Genomic DNA, 22,750 nt, shown 5'->3' on the forward strand with positions numbered 1-22,750 from the left:
TGCTGGAACTAAGCTAAGAAAAAAGCTACCGAACAGCCATGCCAGGTGTGCTTCTGGCACATGACCCACACCAATAAATCTCATGGTAAATACAGATTTCCTGCAATAATATTCTAGTCCCAGCCTTTCCTAACATAAGCACCATTATCTCTAGACTCAAAATTCTGAGTAGCCATGTCTGTACAGTGAGAACAAGATTCACTGCTCCTTAATGTTTCTCTAAATGCATTTTGAAGATGTCTTCCAGAGCATTTTGACTCACTACAACTGAAACAAAATCATCAGATGTAAATACAGATATCTGATTAAGACAGACTCATATAAGTACAGCATAGCTACCTCTGATTTTATGTACATGCAGTTTCTTAATTGTTTGAATCCATTGAAGTTGTTTTAAACAAGCATACTGTGAAAGTGAAATATCATTTGTACTGACTTTTATAAGACAAAATGGACCACATGCTAAAGTATTTGCAAGTTGTTCATGTTCTGTACTAGTAGACCATATTAGTCAGCTACAACTACTTACAAGTAAAGTCAGCAAGTAAAACCCCCAATTCTTTCCTTAAGTAAGAGGAAATTAGTTGTTTTGAACTTGATTTACATCAGATTCTAAGGAAAACAATCAAATCACTGAACATAAATATCTCCATATTACTCTGTTCACATATTCACTTACCTCCTGCAGATGCTCATATTTAGGAGATACATGATATATCTATTCCTTGATACACATCTGAACCAACACATTAAACCAATTTGAAATCTGAAATGCTTCTGGAAGAGCATACCTACCACCTTCTACAGTTGCCTCATTTCTTTTGGAGTCTGCTGTGTTTGATTAGTCATTTTTATGTTTGGGTTCAATATCACAGGTTAGATATCTAGGTTCAATATCTAACAGGTTAGAGCAAATATCAGCTACAATTTAGGGAAAAAATTGAGTATTTGTACAATGTCAGAGATTTTCCAGAAAGAAAAGTTATTTCTTTAATTCTGACAAAGATAGAGACACTAATTTGTTCTTATAACTGTATAGAGCGATATCATCTGCAAAGGTCACTATGAAACCAAATCCAGAGATACAGGTCTTAGCAGGCAATTCTCTGCATGAAATACAAATTAGTATATTGTCCAGCCTGAAACAAACCTTCAAATCCAAACTACAGAGCTACTACGTACTATCTCTTACATTATAACTTGAAGTCTGAATAGCAGTTATTTCCATGGGCTAAAAATAACTTGCTCATCCAGCTCCATGAACAGTCCAGCAGTTAAATTGTTTAATTAATTTAACTTCATGTATAAATTAACATCATGTAAGACCTACACACGTAACTCATACACTCTTCTATCGAACTCTCTTCACAAAAGCTGCTCTTAAAGTTATATTACTGCATTATAACATTTCAGCTACAGGACACTCTTTGGATATATCCAACTTTATGATCAACTAACAACTAACTTTAAAACAACTAACTTTATAATCAGAGTATAATCAGAATCCAGTGTCATTGAAGATCCCTCTCGGAATAGCTGTTCTGAAAAATTGTTTTTCAACTTTTATTTTATTTTCTTTGTGAAATAATGTATTTCCCAAGAGGAAGGTAAAAACATGGAGCATGAAGTCAGTACATTAATGCTAAATCTCAGAAATATTTGACAAGTACTGCTCCAATTTCAAGGCTCATATCCATTAATGTCTGCATTACCATAAAGGTTTACACACCTGCATGGACGCCAGCTCTATTGAAGAGCTACCTGGTTTTGTTTGCAGACAGGATGTGGTGTTACCTGTGTTCTACCAAAGCCATATCAGAATGCAGATGTCTTCTTGGCCTCATTCTAGAGAACACTGTTACGAATGAGAAAGTTACTTTCAAGTTAAGTAAATGTAGGTGACACATCCACCCCCTTTTGTGGAGGATGTTTAATACCTTATGCTCATTATCTAAGGTAATATATAATATTTATTAAAAAAAAAAAAAAAAAACAACTGAAACAGTGGTTTATGCAAACCAAACAAAAAAAACATTCATACAGCATTTAATTTCATGTTCTACCAGTTTCTGCTAGCATTACAAATTAGATAAACCGAATATTTCAATCTAACATGCCTGTTCTCTTTAGCGAGTGTCAGATGAAAGATGAATTCTTCATCTCCTGGTGGAATCTAGGAATTGTCCCATCCCACACATAGCTTTCCCTTTGACAAGCTGACATATCAAATAGCTAACCAATGTAACTGAATTGTAGCAGTTTTAGTTTGTCACCCAGGCAAAAGCTAAGCACTTATTTGATATGAGCTTGGAGACTCAGCATGGTTAAGGGATAGTCTAATTTTCTACATCTTCCAGTAGCACTCAAACCAGCTGATGGTGAAAAATTCTGCAACAGACAGAAACTGCAATGACTATACACTGAATTTTTGACTAAAATTTCAGTTGTTACATCTATTTGAAATAATAATAACTGTAGTTCCATTACTATGATTCCTTCTCACTATTAAGATAATTTCATAGCCTGTCTTAAGAATGAGGAAATAAAAAGCCTGTGCAGAAAAGAAACGTTCCTAGAAATATCAAGAGAAAAATAAACTAGTTCTCGGAGGTCACACATTCGGGGTCAGGATGCAATCTAATTGCGGGAAGGCAAATTCATCTAGCAACAGCGTAGCATAAATGGTTTTGAACTACTTGTAATGGGTTAGCTTGTATGAAGCTAGGTCTGTTCTCTGAATGTATCCAAATGCTAATATATAATGCTAGAAGGTGCTTATTGCTATCAGTCTCAAAAGCACGCATGTTTTCAATCATCTCAATTCAGCAAATCTTTATTCGTGTTTTTATACCTTCTGAGTAAATCATTACATTTCATATGAAAGTTTCTCTCAATCTATTCCTTTTCACAAAATATGAATAGGCCAGACCAAAACTCTGAAAACAAGCCAGTTCCCACAATTTCTGATGTTGTCTCAGGTCTTCTCAGGGGAAAAGGTTTAATAGAAACATGAGAATATCAGTTTACTTCAGCACACAGCATCTTCTGTCCTTGAATCTGTATTCGTTAGTAATAAGCCTTTGCAACATTACATAGCTGCTTAAGGTAATCTGAATCCAACAACTCACAACCCACTGAAAGAAGCAAATTCTTTTCAGCCTCAGATTTTTTGTCTGTTTTTAGCTGATAACTGAACTAATTAGAGTACTTTAAAACACTGCTACAATCTGATACGTACATATTAACAAACATTGTGACACTTAAGTTCTGGCTTTTTGTGTATATTTTGTGGTCAAAAATCCTTTTCAGAACTAGACACATTTGTAGCAGACTGCAAAGTTATTTCTTTCAGATTGAAACATTTCTATTAGACCTTCACAAAAGGATTTTTTTTTCCCCTCATGACTGTAACTGAGTACTGATGGGTCAAGATACTCAACTTTTATCTTACAAATGGCACTAATAGTACCAGATGACAGCTCGATGTGTTGTCTAATTTTGAATTTACTACCAAGGCTCCAACTCTCTCTTATGGACTGTGAAGGCAGACCGAGGGCAGAGCGCTGAATGAGATGGCATTATAGCAAGTATGAGAGAATTCAGTTTTAAGTAACAAAGCTCTTTGTAGTTTTACATTCAAAAATCTATTGCAGAGATAGAAATGAGCTCTAAATTATCTTAGAGCATGCCAATCAATCTGTCACCTACCTGATCTTTGATTCTAGGATTCTAGAACAGGATTCCAGAACAGACAGTTTAGAGTATTTGATTTAAAAAAAAAAAAAAGAAAGAAAAAAAAAAAAAAGGGGGGGGGGGGGGTTTGCTCTGATGCACCTATTTATTGTTATCCATACCTCTTTATTTTTTAAACTAAAACTAAAAAATTCTGGAAAAAAGTTTGCATAAAATTCAGGTATAAAGATCAGAGCACATATACATAGCAATACGTAGCATATCGTCTTCCCTTTATATTCTGGTTTACTTTCTTGGCCAAATTCATCACTTAATATTTGGAACTACATAAAATGTTCACGTACATAAATAATGTAAATCCATATGTGGATGGATACACTGAATCATTTTGATGTTGGCATATCTAACAACACGGCTGAAGGGACAGGACATTAGTACTTTATTTATCTGCCTGCACTTCACAGCAACTGGCAAAAGGCCCTCGTCAGAGTAGGATTTATATATTTTTGCAGGCAGCATAAAGAAAATTATCTTCTTGGAAAATACAGAATAAACAAGCAGCCATTAGTTAAATGTCTGGATAACAAGATGCAGTAAAGCATTTACTATTAATTTTATAAGATGTGGTTATATTCACTGTCAGTGTAGAGCAAGTTACAGAATATACTTTCATGGTATGGATTCAGCCTATTTGAGCTTTTCCCAGCAGTGCTACAGGGATTGTGACTATCAGTAAAATAGTCATTGCAGTTATATTAGGAGTCTGAGCTAACCAAGTAGGATAACTCAGGTGACAACTCTTTATTTCAATGGAGATTGCTTAGTTCTTTTTTTGCTGCAGCAAATTGAGATGCGTATTAAACAAATTCCACCTCTTCCTTGCTCATCCTACTACTTCCTCAGCCCAGTCCTTGAATTCTAGCATAAGCTGCACCTTTTCTTTTTCACCAAGTTACTGTTACACCTTGTGTCTGTACATTTAATTTTTTCTCCATGCCATTTATGGCTCAGGACAGACTCACCAACTTTCACAAGGGAAACTTGAAAGAACTACTACACCATTCACCAAGAACACCATTCATTCACTACTCATCCTGAACGTAATTTTACCCTGCCAGTGCAACTGAGAAAATTGATCCAACAACTGAGAAATATTTTGAGAATCCCTAGACACAGATCATTTCCTGAACAATACTGCAAGCTTCCTCATAGTTTTAATTCTAGTAGGACAGCATTTGTATGGACTACTAAAGCCCATTTTTTCTTCTACATTCTCTTACACTTAAGTCTGCATGATACACCTATTTTCCTGTATATGGATAGTGATACTAATACTGTATTCCCGCAGTTATTGCGTAAGCCATTATTGAGGATGAATTTCTTGATATCTAAATGCCTTTTTGAGTTTCACTATTGTGGAACTGCTAGCACCAAATGCAAACAGGAATTTATGAAAGGACTCTCTGAAGCACTAGAATTCAAGGTCTACATAAATATTATTCACTCACTTTTGTGAAGTATTTAATATGTTTCAAATTTTCTGGCAAGGGCTACAAACTCTACTTCTCCATGTCTGTTGCCATGAAACATAGGGCCTAGTTTTCAAGCTTACATAGCACAACTGCAAGCATTAACTTCATACAGAAAAACAGCTTGGCACAGTATAACATAACAGTTGGAATTGAAACTAGTCATTCTGATAGAAAATGAACTCAATATCCAAATATTTTACATAAAATTTGTATAAAACCACTTCTGATCTTAAGTTGAATGAGCATATTAAAGCTAAAGTAATTTTATAAAAATTTGGCTTCTTAACTGAGCTCATGTGTTTATATTATAGCCTTAAGAGGCATATATGATAACAATTGATTCTTCAGTGATCCATCTACAGATTAATTCTCCCTTCCTGACATCAACCTTCCTACAATTTCACCCAAATAGTAACAGGATAGATTATGGAACCTGCATTGTTCAAGTCAAGGCATATAACAGAATTATTGTATATGATAGATAGTTACTCAAACATCTAAAATCTAGTAAATATGAAGAGTTATAAAGTAGCTATTTTACTCACTTATTTTTAAACACCTTCTAGTAGTGTCTTCCCTGAAGTTTAGCTATCATAAGTCAACAACTGAGATCCACAGCAAAGTATGTATATTTAATTTGGCTATGCAAAAACTTGTCAATGTTTACTTACAAAGCTACTTTTCTAAGCTTATTGCTTTTAAGTACTTAATATTACAAACTGACTTTAACAAAAAACTCAAAAGGACAAACACTAGGATCAGGACTGCAGATAAGTCTAAAACACAAGTTTAGGTGTTGATTTGAGCATATATAATAGATTTGTATTATTTACCAGCTTTGTGATGGAATCAAAATTCCCAAATATGTCTTATTTTCAGTGTGTTAAGTTTAATGATCACTGAAAATTTTCAACAAAAACTAGTATACTCCAGGTCAATCACTTCTTCTATATCCAGATTACTCATACCAAGTAAATGAACGGTTGAAATCACAGAATCACAGAATCACCCGGGTTGGACGGGACCCCAAGGATCATGTAGTTCCAACCCCCCTGCCTAGCAGGGCCACCAAACATACACATTCAGATCAGGTTGCCCAGGACCCCATCCAACCTGGCCTTAAACACGTCCAAGGACGGGGCATCCACAACCTCCCTGGGCAGCCCGTTCCAGGGCCTAACCACTCTCCTAGTAAAGAACTTCCCCCTAACATCTAACCTAAATCTTCCCTCCTTCAACTTAAAACCATTTCCCCTAGTCCTGCTGTTGTCAGCCCTTTTGAAGAGTTTACTCCCCTCCTGGGTGTAGGTTCCCTTCAGGTATTGATAGGCTGCAATGAGGTCACCCCGCAGCCTTCTCTTCTCCAGGCTGAACAAGCCCAACTCCCTCAGCCTGTCCTCATAGGGGAGGTGCTCCAGCCCCCTGATCATCTTAGTCGCCCTCCTCTGGACCCTTTCCAAAATCTCTATGTCTTTCTTGTACTGAGGGCTCCACACTTGGACACAGTACTCCAGGTGGGGCCTCACAAGAGCCGAGTAGAGAGGGACAATCACCTCCCTGTCCCTGCTGGCCACCCCTCTCCTGATGGAGCCCAGGATCCCATTTGCCTTTCGAGCTGCCAGAGCGCACTGCTGGCTCATGTTCAGTCTCTCGTCCATCAGGACCCCCAGGTCCTTCTCTGCCGAGCTGCTCTCAAGGACCACTCCTCCCAGCCTGTACAGGTGCCTGGGGTTCTTCCGGCCCAAATGCAAAACCTTGCACTTTGCCGTGTTGAACCTCATCAGGTTCACCCGAGCCCAGCCCTCCAGCCTGTCGAGGTCCCTCTGAATGGCATCCCTTCCTTCCACCGTATCAACCGCACCACTCAGCTTGGTGTCGTCAGCAAACTTGCTGAGGGTGCACTCGATTCCCTCATCGATGTCATTAATAAAGATGTTAAAGAGCACCGGTCCCAAGACAGACCCTTGGGGGACACCACTTGTTACCGGCCTCCACCTGGACATAGAGCCATTGACCACCACCCTCTGTCTGCGGCCTTTCAACCAATTGCTTATCCATCGGGTCGTCCACCCATCAAATCCACTTCCCTCCAATTTGGAGATGAGGATGTGGTGGGGGACCATGTCAAAGGCCTTGCTCAGGTCCAGGTAAACGACATCGGTCGCCTTCCCTTCATCCACCAATGCCGTCACTCCATCATAGAAGGCCACAAGATTAGTTAGGCATGACCTTCCTTTGGTGAAGCCATGCTGGCTGTCTCGGATCACATGCTCATTCTTTATGTGACCGAGCATGTTGTCCAGGAGGATCTGTTCCATGATCTTCCCAGGCACGGAGGTGAGACTCACCGGCCTGTAGTTCCCCGGGTCCTCCCTGCTCCCCTTCTTGTATATGGGAGTGACGTGACCCTTCCTCCAGTCGTCCGGGACCTCACCTGACAGCCACGACTTCTCAAATATGATGGAGAGCGGCTCGGCAACCACCTCAGCCAGCTCCTTCAGGACCCTGGGATGCACGCCATCCGGCCCCATAGACTTGTATTCATTCAGTCTAAGGAGGCACTCTCGGACTTGCTCTGCCCTTACAGTGGGGAGGGATTTACCTCCTTGGTCCCCACATAGAGGTTTGGGGATGCAGGGTTCAGGGACGTGAAAAAGACTAGAATCCTGGCCACCAGTGAAGACCGAGGTGAAGAACTCATTCAGCAGAAATGCATTACATTTAACTCATATTTCTACAGAAGCTAGATGAGTAAGATCTAGCACCTCAATGCAGAATTTTCATGCCCATCCTCCAGGGATTCAGCTTCAGTAATGAAGTCTAGGAACTCATCTAAGGAAATTATAATCCTATGAAGCATACAAGCCTTTCAAAAACCCAAGTGTACCCAGAAGCAGCCAACTGTTAGGAGAGTAACACCTTATGACTAGTAAAGAAGGATTTTTTCCCATCTCGTAACAGAAGCAAAATGTTATCCATCTTTTACCAGGAAGAGAAAGTTGATTTTATCCATCACTGAACTGAATAGAGGTTTCTCAGTATAAAGAATTTCTGTAGTAGAATTTTTTATATCATGTATGCATAGTCAGCATATACATAACACCATAATGAGAATATCATGGCATTACATTCAAAGGAAAGCAGAATTTTAAAATCTAGATAAACATAAAGCTTTGTGATGTCAGACATCTAAAGAAAACCCAGTGTAGTAAAATTTAGTCTGATCAGCTGCTTTATTTATACGTAAAACTGGCATTTCAGCAGACAACTAGTTTGCAGGACTAGTTACCTTGCAGCATCTTCCATGGGAAATGAATGAAAGCTAAGTATATTAAGCTATCCTAATAAAGAGAACCTTGAGAATCACTGACAGGAACAAAAGTAAAAATACATTTTGTTGTTTTCTTTACAGACCCAGAATCAAGCACCCAAAGCAACAAAGCCAAGAAAGATAGCTTAGTAAAGCTCACATAAGAACAAAAAATTGTTGTTTGATAAAGAAGCTGTATTTTCACTCTGAGGAACGGGTTAAAAAGAATTTGGTCATGACAATCACTCAGGAAAGTAATTAGTGAAAACTCCAAACATACAGGAACAGTCCATGAACTGAAGAGTCTGGAACTGGAAACATACACTCCTAAAAAGGCTATTATACTATCACTAGATGTACAGTATCTCTTTCACTAGCAAGGAGAAAGATCTGTCAAATTCCTTGCCTAAGCTAACTTAAAGTCCATAGATCTTCTGAATTCCCTGGAAGTGAAGAATTCAACATACTAATACCTGCTTGTGTATTGTAACCCTTAGAAAGAATACTAAGACAATCCTTGCGCCCATATTCAATGTTTCTGTACATATTTGAAGCAGTCAGTTTGCACAGAATTTTAATCTACATTGCTACAACATACTGTAGGACAACATGCCTCAACTCAGCTGTTAGTCATCAGTTGCTCTTTCACATTTCTTAAATATACTTATGTAGATCAGCAACAAGATACACTTTATTACCAGCAGCAGCTTCTTATATAAAATATAAGTAAAAGTGTCACATCCTAGCAATAAACAAAGCCAGGATCTAGGAAAAACAAGAATGAGAGAATCCTATGATTAACCAGCTATACCAGATTTAAGAGTCTCAGGAGATGAGATGAGTGAGGAGTTAACAGTTCCTCTAATTTAGCCCTTCAAAAACCTGTAGTTTGCACAGCAGAAATATTTCTTTGAAACTTGTTGTTTAACCTAATCCAGCAATATTATGACAGTCCTCATACCTCTTCTATTTTGAGTGAAGCATTCAAATATAATGAAAATAAATAATCCCTGGAAATTAAAATAGTCCAGCACGTCAGTATTGTAATCTGTCAAATACTGACAAGGTAATAAAGCAGCCTGTTCTTATATTCACCAGCACAGCCCCTTTCCTATCTAATCTGCATGGCAGCCTTCACTAGCCCATCAGGTATTCACAGAACATACAATAAGGCATAAACCAAATCTGTGACTCGCTGTGAAGCACCAGACCTTTAGCTCCTTGCAAGTCTGACCAGCCAGCTGCTGAGCTTGCTATCCCTGCCTTACCCTTCCGCTGGGCTCTCATCTTGCAAGGCACACACGTTCAGAAAATCGACACCTACAGGAACAGTGGCAGGCTAGCAAGAACTGATGTGGGGGAGGGGAGGTTCCAAACAAAGGAAAGCTTCTCAAAAGACTAACCGCTTTCCAAGCTCACGTGAAGACTAAACAAGGACAAGGCCAATAGAATCAACTAGCTTCACAATAGCAAGCTTTGTGTTTATATTCTCAAAACATCATAAGCTGTATCTGCTTAAAACAATATTGGTCAGATGGCTTCCAGTTTTAAGGCATGTTAGCATAATCAGCCTTAAATTAAAGCAGATGGGAATGACAGATATGTTAAGGTTATTAAAGAACTCGAGAGGATAGAGTTAAATAAGGTTACCTAATCCATCTTAGAAGGGTATTATGAATTGCATCACTTAAACAAGAATAGCATTCTTGAATCTATTTTAGATTTTACAGGACTGAATAAATAAAATTACCAACAACATAATTTAAGGTATACATGTAACATGTCTCTGTCTCTACTGGTCTGTTTTAGGCTGATGAACCACAGGTATGTTTCCTGATATTGACAGACATTCATAAGGACCTATTAACAATAAAGATGATAAACCTCCTTCTGATATTGCAGTATGTAACTCAGCAATGATTGTGGTTTATAAACCAGCATATTGTTATTTATTTAGAACAAGGAATCTGCCTCTAAAACTTCAAATATTCAGGTATAGATCTCTCAGAGGTTCCTCTACACCAAATCCAAGAAAAACCAAAGCCCCTCAAAGCGTGCTGCACATCAACATTTGGCACCTGCAACCAGCATGCAATCCCAAACTGAAGTTAATGACCTTCATACACACAACAGTTAATAGCAGACCTTTAAGACTTGGTTCTTGCCACACTGGCTATGTGTCTTTTTTTTTTTTTTTTCCTCAACTGATAGTTATTAGCTGAGATAAACAAATGCTGGAGTCCTGTGTACTGATGCCCTAATTCCTCTCTGTGAAATATTTTCCAGCTCATTTAGGAGATCTCATCAAGCAACCAGAACAGCTTATAGCCTACTAGAGTATGGAATTACAAAGTGGGAAATACAGTTAAGATCCAATGCAAATTGAGAAAGACGACAAACTACACGCATTAGTTAAACCGTTAGCCCACAGCAATCTTGCAAAAGCATCCTTATGTGTATTTCCATACCGAAGGCAACAAAATGTTTAAAAACTCAACCTGTGGGTGGTGTTAAATATGCTTTCAGAGCAGAGGTGGTAGAATTAGTTTTCAGGAAGAGAAAATTTGATTTTTGTTTGCGTTTTGGTCTGAACTGGTACTAATGTGCTTAGCCTTGCCAAAGCTGCAATTCTTTCTCAGTATGCGCAAAAAACATGATAACCTTTTTTAACCCTTCCTCCCTCTATAATCCCCAGACTAACAAATCCTTGTTCCCAAGGTGAACTGAAGATCAAGTAACAGCTGAGCTCTGACTCTCAGCGTCACTTTCCTGAATTTAGATGCCAATACTCAAAAATTTGTTTTGCAACCAGCTGGGAAATGATTTTCAAGTATTCCCAACATCATAGGAAAAGGTACATGAACAAGCTAATCCAGTGCAAGCACTCTGTATCTGAAGGGTCCAGATGATACACATCAGTTTTGAAAGCAAGATAGAGGATCTTTGAAATTCAACATCTCCATTTATGAAAGTAAATGGCTCAACACTCATTTTCAATGTATAATAATATTGGCATCTTTCCTACATTTGATGTATTGAAAAAGTCACAAAAGAACAATTTGTTTTCTCACTTGCCTTTTTAAGATCAAACAAAGCTCAACTACAAGTTACATTCAGCTACTTAAAGAAATTTATATATAACAAAGTTGAATTGCATCAACCACCACCAATTTAATATTTTGGCTACGCTGTCCTAACTGTAGGGCATCGAGAACAGCTAGGCATATTCTAACCATCCAGCAGGGCTAAAAGTAACCAAACTGAAATTTAACAGCAGTACAATTCACTAATCAGACTAAATTAAACAAGCACTCAGAAGGGGGATTAGAATTAGCACACTAAATCTGTTTTGTTAGAGTGATGTACTTTCTTCTCTATTCAGTAGAGAAAGTTGCAGTGCAGAATATGATATTTCCTCAGTGATAAAGCATTATGCCAAAGCAAGGCCATTATGTAAAATTTGAACGTATACGTCAGGTAGCACCAGAATAGATGGAATGGGAAGAAAACATCAGACTCAGTTACACGAGATAGATCAAAGACATTTTAAACATCAAAACAAAAACTTTATCCATAAAAACAAGATTTTTCTATAAAAACAATATCCATAAAAGCTATGTTGTAAGTTTTAGCATAGAAAGTCTTAGTACATCCATCTCTGTAAACTGTTAATTTCCACTACCATAGTTGAAGATTGTTTTTTTTTCCAAGCAGTTTCACAGACGCTAGAAGCTTTGGCCACAGGTATTTCCTAGTCAAGGTAGATATTAAGCAATTTAAGTTATTAGCACACTTGTATAACTGAGCTCTGATAAGCCACACCAGTCTTCCTCATGAAGTTCCCTTAAACAATAACAGTATCTTAAACCTGCTTTGTACAAAAGGAATTTGTTGAGTTCTGCAAAAACCTATTTAATCTTTGTACATGCATGGTGCTACCACTGTTTCTGTATTTTGTGTTAGAGCAATAGCTTTGAGAACAGCATCATTTGAAGAGATCTATAAACATATCAGATTCTGAAAGTACAGAGATAGCATGTCTCAAGTCACAAGAAACGCACAGCAGAAATAAGGAAGACTAGGTACTTAACTTGTACTATAAAAAACTCAACATTGTAAGAAACTATCAGCAGTTTTCCTTGTTCAAACAAGTCAACAGTTGGGAAGCAATAAGTCTGAAATGTTATGCGCCACCTTTACAGGGCACTTTTGTTTACATTCTCATGACAATCATGCAACTAGAAACTCCTTTTTAAGATTGAGACTGTCAAGTGATAGATGTTTCTAGCAGCTTTCGCTCTTGAAAAGAACCTGCTTCCAAATAAAGCAAGATCGATAATTAAACAAGTTGCTGAGTTGATACAAGAAATGATCAAGTAAATATTACAACTCCTTAATAGGAATGGGCTCATTTCCCCTTTCACTCTGCCCTGTGAGTCTCTACTCTTTTCCTTTAAAAATATCATATGTTATTTTGAAGGAGACTTGAGAAATACCATCTAATATGTTAACAGGTGAAAAGCTTGTGGCAGCAACTGGCTACTTCTACCTGGAGCTTCAGTTCTATATCAGAAACTAGTCCTGTTCTTTCTGGAGATCTATCAGAATATAGCGGGAAAGCAGCAGCTGAGCTTCAAGAAAACATCAACCTGCATCCCATTTGTAGTAGAGATTTAGTTGCTTCCCTTTTGCAATGTATCCTTCTCTTGTAAACTCAATCCTCCCAGAAAGTTTGTTCTCCAATACCTTTAGGTATGACTGAGTTGTATAGTTCTTACATGACAAGTTCTTCTAAAATAATTCTCACTTATTCTCATAGTGCCTATCATTAACAGTTTAAATAGTTATAGGGACTAGCACTCTACTATTAAAATCAGTGTTTATGTAAATTTTTCATTGGACTCAGCCTTAAAATAAATCAACCGTGGAGCATCCAGATTTCAACAGTGCTGGAATGCAAAGCCCTCAGCAGAGGTCTGGAGGAGTATATTCACATCAAAATGAAAAACTTCAGGAAAAACAAAAATAACCCCAAGAACAGTAGCTAATTCAATGAACAAAGAGAAAAAAAACACAAGTTTGAGGATAAAAAGAAAACCTGTGGAAGCATTCGTATATTTGGGGGTTGTCACTCTCTTGAGCCTGAGAGATTCTCATTAGCATACTTAAATGCAATACGGGAGCCTATCGAAGGGTATTCTGTAGAAAGCGAAGTTGATAAAGTTTTTAAACTCCATTTTAAAAGGCTTACAATCACAACATCCATTTATTTAATCTGCCAGAGTTTTTGCAAGAAATACAATAAAGAGGGCTTTCAGAGTCAACCAGCCAATCTGGAATGTTACTAGGGAAATATGATAGCATTAAATACATTTGAGTTTCTATTGGCAAAAACGCACTCATTTGAATAATGCTACTGTGCAAACTCACAGTTGTTCATGATATTCCACCACTTACTTTTAGTCACAGCTGAGGACTGTGTGGCATAAAGCAAGTAATTGTCTAAGGCAGAAAAAGCACCTATGTCTTCACTACATACTTCCAGAATGACAGAGCCTTGAAATGCCTTACAGGCTGCTGTCATCTCTGAAGGGATAAGACAGATTTCTGGGAGAGTTGTACTCAGAAAAACCTGCACCGTGCCCTAGAAGCATCTTCACCTCTCAATCCACCTGACAGAAACACCAGATCTGACACTTATCCTCCTCTCAGCTTTGCTTCTGCTACATCAGTTTTACCTTCTAAGAAGCTTTGAGGTTACTCTAGATATATTCCTGGTTAACCCCGGACATTAACTGCACAGTCAGTAGACACTAAACAGCATATATACTACTTGCAGTGCTTTATTCCTTGGTAACAAGTCAAGTGAAGCTGGCAGCCAGTTGTGTCAAAATTCTCTTTTATACTACAAAAGATGATTGGCATTTCTTCCCCCAAAACTGTGCATTACCTAACACAACAGGAGTAACACCGTTGAAGTGCAAGAGATTAAGAAAGTCAGTGTAAATATAAACTTTTATAACATTGAGTCATATTCTAAAAGAGATTTATCTGGATGGCAAAATTTGTTGTCTCCATCTTTACCTCTAAGTATTTTTTACACAAGATCCAAAGGCTTAGCAATAACTTCCTACTGTATGACCAGTAACTTGGCATTATATACTGTAGTTTTAATCCTTTATCTCCAAACCTGTAATTGTGTAGAATATACTAAGAAAATCCTAATTCCAAGTCTGTACCTCCAAAAAGTATAAGTTGGGCAACTAATTTTGTTGCAGAAGTACAATGAAATCAGTAGTTCTGGGAAGGAGTCTGGAAGTTTCAATGAAGCCACACATTCTCAGAAATACCTAAAAATACCTATGTCAAGTGCTGCTACAAAGGCTTTTCACCTATCAGATGGTTTTTGAAAGGTCACTTTTACATTTCATGGAGTATAAACAGTTTTATTCGTAGGTTAGCTTGGTATTTGATTGGCTTGTGGTTTTTTTTTTTTTGTGCCTACACTTCAAAATCTGCCCTGAAAGAGTCACTTTTTATCAGAAAAGGAAAACATTAAAGATGTAAGACTTTCTCCAGAAATTCAATAATAGATCTGCACCTCTACAAAAGCGAACACAGTCTTCATGAAAAATAAACTCCCCTCCAGCCTATGCAAATACATCTAGCTCATTCTCTACTCCACTAGGGTTTAGCAACTTCATTGCTAAATGGGCTGGGCTCTAAATCATTTGCCCTGCCCAGTAGCATTAGGCAAAGAAATTACACTGAAATCTTTCTGGGTGGCCAACTTCTATCTTGATTTATGAGCCAAGCATAGCTCAGAGTTTCACTAACTTGCCAGGGTAAAGTAGTTAGTACTTCATTTGTTTCCTCTCACTTTTGTTATAAGCAAGCATATAAAGCATTCATTCAACCATTCCATAGCCACGGGCAATAAGTGCACCTTACTAGCAATCATCAGCAAGTTTTAAAAAAATATTTGCCACAGAACAAACAACCAGTGCATGCAGCAGCAAAGCTAAACACCGTCTGCAGATTCTTTATCCAGCATCAAGCAAACCACTGATCTTATTACGACTTTTACTATTGCATTTTTTTTTTCCACAAAGTACAGTGGTTTTCTCAATACTAAGCACTTAATAGTGTGAAGCCTAATAATCTTGCTCTGTGCAACATTTTCTCTTCAATATTTACATAACTATATTTTGGTAAGGATCCAATTAGTGGTATTTTAGTTGACTACAACCCAGTATCATGAAAAGCAATAAAATATTTGGAAAAAGACTAGAAACGACACTGAAGCATTTCTTGTCCTTAATAGTATGCACATGAACTGTGCTTGCATTCAAAAATGATATCTCAACTATATTCTGAAATGAATTAAAAGCATCAATCACTAATTAGACATTGAAATGAAGACTCAGGTAGAAATTTCTCTGTGATTAGTCTCAACAGAAGCTTTGATAATTAAGTAGTTAATAGATCATAAGAGTAGAACCACAACAATAAGGCAAAAACTTAATATTATGTACTCTTTTTTATTTCTAACGGCCTTTATCCTCCTAAGGAAAAATAGGACTCTAAGCTCATCAGTAGCTTAGTAGGAAGTAGTAGGAAGGTACAATAATGAAAAGATACAGTGCTAAAATATATATCAGGCAAGGAGAACATGAAAAAAATCATGAAACGATTACCTCAGAAACAAAGCAGGTTTGATTCATGCACATAGCAGAATTTGCTTTTTATCAACAGCAAAAGATACATTTTTAATCATACCTTCTATTCTATTACAAAGTCCTGAATTTTTATGGATTCAAAATAACCTCTTAAATCTATCAGTGCCCTGGAACTTGCACTGATTTGTGGATATTACAGAGAAGATATGAACTAGTTTCTACAAGGAAGACATATTGCAAAGCTAAACGTTCTGCTTTATATGAGCCCAGAACAAGGTTTCTATTTTAATACTGTAATAGCACCCACTAACTTCCTATTGAGAAATTTCTCTAAGGGCTGTTTCACCTTTCCTTAAGGATAGCAAACTACTCTCACGTAATGAGCATTAACAGTTACACATAGCTTATAGAAATTGCTTTGGCCCTTCATCTCAAATAATAGCTGTAATTATAACACTGACTTCCTCCATATTTTTAACATAGTCTCAGCCCCTACTCATCACTGTGGGATTTGATCCTGTATAAGAGGTAAGAGACTAGGAAGTGAATGCTTTTTAACATAAGTCTTTAACCTTGAAATATGGCTCCTAAATAGACAACATAAAAGTTGACAAAATGAAAGAACCTATAAAATAAAACAGCATTTGAAATTTTCTGTTGTAAGATACAGTACCCTCCAAAATGAGCATTGACTCTCTGTCCCAATTTTTCCATATAGTTATGGTATTTTACAGTATAACAGCAGCTGAATAACAGTTATTCCACTCTGAAATTTTCAGACCTTAAATTTTAAGGGAAAGGTATGATACCTTAAGAGTTAACAACTAGGGCCATAAGAAGAGCTGAGAATAGAAAATAGTTTCATCACATCTTGCAATCTCTTATTATTATTATTATTTTTAAAGAACTGTAAATACACTGGAAATAGAACAAGAAAAGTCTTTACATACATACAAACACACATGCATTCAAACAGCCCCTCAATTTCTGCAGCAACCTGACCTCAAAAGGCAAAGAAAAATCACTTGAAAGGTATAGAAAATAACTGTTCACTTATGGTTATTTTTTTTGTTAATTGCAATTGTTTTAATTCAAATAAAAACACAATAATGTAAAATTGAGGAAACTATAAGCATTATTTCTTCAGTAACCACAAACGTGCTAGCAGAAATAGTTCACCTTTCTTCTAATACATGCAAAAAATAAAAAACAGGAGAAAAAAAAGCAATTATTAAATTAAAGCTCCATAAGTTTCTGTACTTACGCTGCTGGGGGGTCCAAACTCTCCCCTAAAATCTCAGGGTAAAAGTTAAGCTTCCCATAAAAATATAACCCTTCAGGGCATTTTGAACTAGTTGATCAGTCTGCTCTCTATATTTTGCATACCTTGTAAAAGGTTTTGTTAGAAACTGCAGCCTGATAGTAGTGTAGGAAGGGATTCTACCCACTTGAGGACCCCTGATGAAGGAATAACGTGGAACACCTGATGGCGTTTGCAATCTGAATGACTCATGTGCTGCAGCTGTCTGAGTAGCTAAGAACCTTCTGGAAAGTGACCGAGACATGAGGAGATTTTCACAGGTGTGAGATATCTGTGTGCGATCTGAGTTTGTTGTGGGGCTTAATGTGTGTGAGCAAAAGCATTTATAAGTGCAGTAAACCATGGTAATACAAAAAGGGAATGAAAGAGTGGAGCTTTATACAGTGATGGTGGATGTGTGAGTGATAGAAGAGGCAGGAGTGTGCAGTAGTAATGTAGCTTATGGAGTAGTGGGGTTAAAGAGCAGAAAATGGTGAGGGAAATCTTCACAAGCAGTAGCATATACCTGTGCATAACTTCCACGTACTGTAGAGGCTGCAGAATTGTGCAATTGTTATCGTGAGTGTTTTAAATATCTCATGTGTAAACTTATTGAGAAGGAACTTATAAATGGCATCTTGCAGAAAAGAAGCAACTCTCCTGTTTTCAGTTTGTTTGCTGTGGTCATGACAGGAGATTTTAAATTGCTGTTGTCCAAAAGGGCATATAACCTTTGTTTTTTTGTGTTTGTGTTTTATAAGGAGGGATGGTGCTATATGTGCTACTCCTGTATACTGTTGTATGGGAACTACTGAATCACAGCCTGAACCTCTGATTGATCACCCGAGGTGAGCAGTGAGTCAGCCACGTGAGCACAGGTGAAGGCAATTCACCTCTCCTAGACCCATTTAAGAGCTGACTACTAATGGGAAAGGATCTCTTCTGGAGATCCCTTCTCTGGAATTTTGTAGCTAGCCCGGAATGCAGGTAAGTATTCTATCTATTCTATTTTTGTTATTATAACCTGCTTAGCTGATCTTTCTTGTTTATTTCATAATTATAGCATCTTTACATTCATTGATTATGCAACTGTGAAGACAACCAAGCTTAAATGCCTCCTCTCTGAGGGAAGCTAGGGAAAAGTAACCTGTGTTGTGGGCAGAGCCTTCCTACAGATTGTCAGTACTTTTCTCATAAGGGAGAGGACTAGTTTTCTGAGCAAGTTTCTGGGTCAGTAGGCTGCTGAAGGGAGTGCTGTGTTGTCTAATAACAGTACATTTCTATGAGCAGTTGTAAATTGTTGTGGGGTTAGCAGGAATACTGTAGCTGCAATAGTGCTCAAAGGGTGTCTCATGTTTGAACAGACTCCGGGGATTTGTGAAGATACTTCATAGAAGCTGGTGAGGAAGCTTTACACAGAAAGTTGTATAGTGGTGCACACCTTTCACTGGGGGTAGATGTGGAGCAGGAGGTGAGAGGCTGTTTCCAAGTAAAGTTCCTGAAGTTTGAGAGGTGTTTGGAAGGGCTTAGCCTCCCAAGATAGGGACTACTTGGAGGGAGGGGAAGGCCTTACTCAGGAGTGGTAGACAGCTGTGTGAATTCCTTTTGCTGTTATGAGGGCAGCAGAAGCATGCAGTTGTGTTTGCCAGCTGAATGCCTTGAGTTTAATTGGACTCATGTCAGTAAAAGGCCCTTGTTGTGAGGAATGAATTCCTGCTGGGGTGGAGGGGTCAGGGGTCTAGCTTGGATGCTACCTTCATTTGTGAAGGTAGTGGGAATGTGTGTGGCTGCAGTGATACTCATGAGCTGATTAGTGTTTGTATTGACTTGTGGAAAAATGTTCCCTGCCAGAAAGGATTAGCCACCATGAGGAGGAGCAGATGCTTATATGAGTTTATGTGGTCTGTGAAGGCAGTGGAGCTGGCAGGAATGTGCAAAGTGCCTTGTGTATGAGAGGCATTTGAATGAGCTTGTGTCTCTGTGGGAGAGATCTTTAGGAGGAGATGAAGGAGGTTTGTCTGAAAGGAGCAGATGCCTTTTAGGATGGCATGGTAAAATGCGTGCTGCAGCAGCATGGTTTTGTGAACAGAGGTATTCAGGCAAGCTTGTTAGCTTGTGAGAAACACGTGGGGAGAGCAGCCTGCTGTAGGACTGACACATGCATGTGTGCAGCTTCCATATGTTGTGAGGGTGGTGGAGGAGGTAGGAGAGTGCTGTGATGATATTCATGAGCTTGAATACCTCATGCTTCACTGGATTTTTCTTCCAGGAGGACCTGTTATGGGGATAGGGTGCAGTATTGCCCTTGAGAAGCAGATGAGAAGCTTCCACATGTTCTGAGAATGTTGTGGGTTTGGCAGCTATGTGAGTGCATTTGGTGGGTGTTGGTGAAAAAGTATCCAGTGGAGGCTGGTGGGAAAGCCTGGCATAGAAGAGGCAAATGCTAGTGCATGTCTTCTGTTCTGAATTTGGGAGACTAAAGGGTATTATGGTCTTTTCACAATAGATTTCTTATGTTTGGGGGAAATTTAGGTAAACTTCCTGTGTTTTAGGAAGGAAAGAGCTGTGCCAAGAAGTGGGAGATATATTTGAGGGAAGATGGAAAGAAGAGGGTACAGAGGTTATAGTGTTTTTCTGCTTCATGCCTAGATGGACCTTTAGCCATGTGAAATGGGAGTCCTTGACCTGGGGGACTCTTATCCATGAGCAAATGCCTCCGTGTCTCTGGAGGGGATTAGTTGGCCCCAGAAGGGGCTGATGCCCCTATGTAATGTCTATATACTTTGATAGTGACATAGGTAGCAGAAATGTTTGACAGAACTGGCATGTGGAAGAAAAAGGAGTGATGATGGAGCTAATAATCTCAAAAGAGGGCCTCTATCAGCAGCTGAATCTTTCCCCAGGAATAGTAGATCCCTTTGAGAGGAGGAAATTCAGATCATGTAGTGACAATGGTGCTAAATGTCTAATGTCCAATAGTGTCTGAATTTTCCTTGTGAGAAAGGAAAGAGCCTTGTTAAGGTATAATTGCCAATGCACAGCTTCCTTTTGGAAGGGCTAGGTGCCTCTTGAGAGGGCAAAACAAGGAGGACGCTCTGTGTCTAGGAGGGGGAGAGGCTTTGAGGGGAGACACAGCTGGCATGAGCTTGCTTTGGTGACATTGTGAGCAAGAGGAAGCCTGTCTGAGCAGACTTTTGCAAAAATGCCATATTCTTTGGGGTGAAGAAAGCCTTCATGGAGTGACTGTTGTCACCACCTGCTTGCCACTTTCTGATTTTATGGACAGTAGGTATGTGTGGGTGTAATGGAGTTCATGAGCTCAGTGACTTATGTTTGGGGGTTCATCTAGAAAAAATCCCAACAAGTGGGAGTGGATGGTAATGGGTGAATGCTTGCTGAAGAATGACAAAGGCCTGTTATGATGGCGTAAGCTACAGGAGAGGTGACATGAATTTTCATGCTTGAGCTTCTTACTAAGGAATTATAAACTCACTGGGATTTCCCACATCTTAAGCATAACTGGGAAGAAATGACCAACAGCCAGAGTTAAAATGTTCTGTCATGCTCCCCCTTCTACAGGCTTTTACAGTGCTATTTTCCTCAACTCCCTTTAGACTGAGGAGGCTTTCTCTGAAGCCTTCCACCCACTCAATTTCCCCACTTTAAAACAAGTTCACAGCCAACCCACCTCAGGCTTTAGCTTATACTTTCCTATATTTCTGACTCCCTGATTCAGAACACCTGTGTTTAGGATTCTCACACTTCATCTTTTCTTTCCTGTCTATCTCTTCCTTATGCCTGGCATAGTTGCAAGCTCTATATTGCCCAATCACACCACAGCCCCTTTTAGTACCCACCTGTTTCCCATTTCTTTAACTCATCAGGAATTTCTGTTGGCTGTTGTCTTTATGCCACATTCAGATGGAACTGAGAGGATGAGCTTGATCAGTTAGACTTTTGCAAGGTGGCTTTCTGAATCTTCAAATCCTTGTGCTGCCTAGAACGTGCTATTAGTGCACAGTGGCCATAATTTCAAGCTTAGAAATCCTGTGGACCATCAACTTTAGAAAGCATGATCTTTCTAGAATTTGAACTGCAGTTAGTTTGGGTTATTGTTTAACTTGATTGGAATGAGATTACTTGCATTCCAAATATTGCCCATTGTGCCAAGCATACTATTATACTGGGGTATTCAGTCAGGGCAAAGGTGACTGATTAATGTTTGTTTGCTGTAAAGGGAAGAGGTGCTGAGCAGAAGTTGAAATAGAAAGGGGAAAAGTATGAAAAAATAGCATAGTACTTCAACATCTAAATTCACCCTATGAGATAAGGGCTTAATCTTTCAGAAAACCTAACATAATAGGTCAGGAGAAACTGTTTGTTACAAAGCATCTTTATACTGAAAGCTATAATTCTTAAATTGTCTGGGTTTATTTTGAAAATATCCTGCACGTGCTGTTATAACAGTTGCTTTAAAAATGCAGTGTTTTAGTTCATTTAGCATTTTTTCATGTCTCTTTAGGAATATCTTAGAGAAAACTGTAACAGTAGTATGATGTAGAAACAGATACAGTTGTGAACTGTCTGCTGTTATAATAATTGATTATAAGGAATGCTTCAGTGTTCTTCTAGTCCTACAGGATTATTTTGAAGGCTTCCCTCAGCCTAACTGGCCATCCTTCAGCTAAGCTGGTCTTGGAGACTGTAAATTGCAGATATTGTCTCAGATTACTGAAATATAGAACTCTGTCCTGCAAGCTGTTAACCTTGATTCTGCATGGTGTTGTGCAGTTTCTGGACTGCTGTGGTGTTTTCCAAGCACAGCTGAATTTTTGTCCCATTAAAATCAGGTTTGTCTTTAAGTGCCTGAAGGTTTATTATTACTAGCCTACTAGTCTAAGAAAAATACTTGAGTTAAGTACTTCTGAGAGCTATAATTATTGTAGTAATTTTACTCATATAGTAGGCCTGAGAGTACACCTACACATGTCTGCTCAGACAAGTTCAGTTGCTGTAGGAATATCTAATGAACCAGGAGGAAGATACGCAGTGATATAACATTAAAAACAAATGGGAGCAGATTACATTGCTTGTCCAGTGTTTAACGTCTGTTAAGGAGTGGAATGAGTGAAACAATCTGTCCCCTTTGTTGTATTCTTCATAAAGATTTTATTTAGACAGGTACAAAGCTGTGAGCCTTTAAGACAGACTGTTGAGAGTCCGCCCCTACATGCTA

The 22,750-nt window shown here is 38.4% G+C and overlaps 1 protein-coding gene across 1 annotated transcript in view; it reads left to right on the forward strand.

The window, feature by feature from the left end:
* Positions 1–18,435: 18,435 nt before the first annotated feature.
* The window catches only part of TLR3 (toll like receptor 3), a 33,465-nt gene continuing 29,150 nt past the window's right edge, over positions 18,436–22,750 (forward strand). The window contains exon 1 of the mRNA XM_048941156.1: positions 18,436–18,501. The gene's annotated coding sequence lies outside the window, so the exon portion shown is untranslated. The remainder of the gene's footprint in view (positions 18,502–22,750) is intronic.

This window comes from Lagopus muta, chromosome 4, assembly GCF_023343835.1.
Source record: "Lagopus muta isolate bLagMut1 chromosome 4, bLagMut1 primary, whole genome shotgun sequence".
Taxonomy (NCBI): domain Eukaryota; kingdom Metazoa; phylum Chordata; class Aves; order Galliformes; family Phasianidae; genus Lagopus; species Lagopus muta.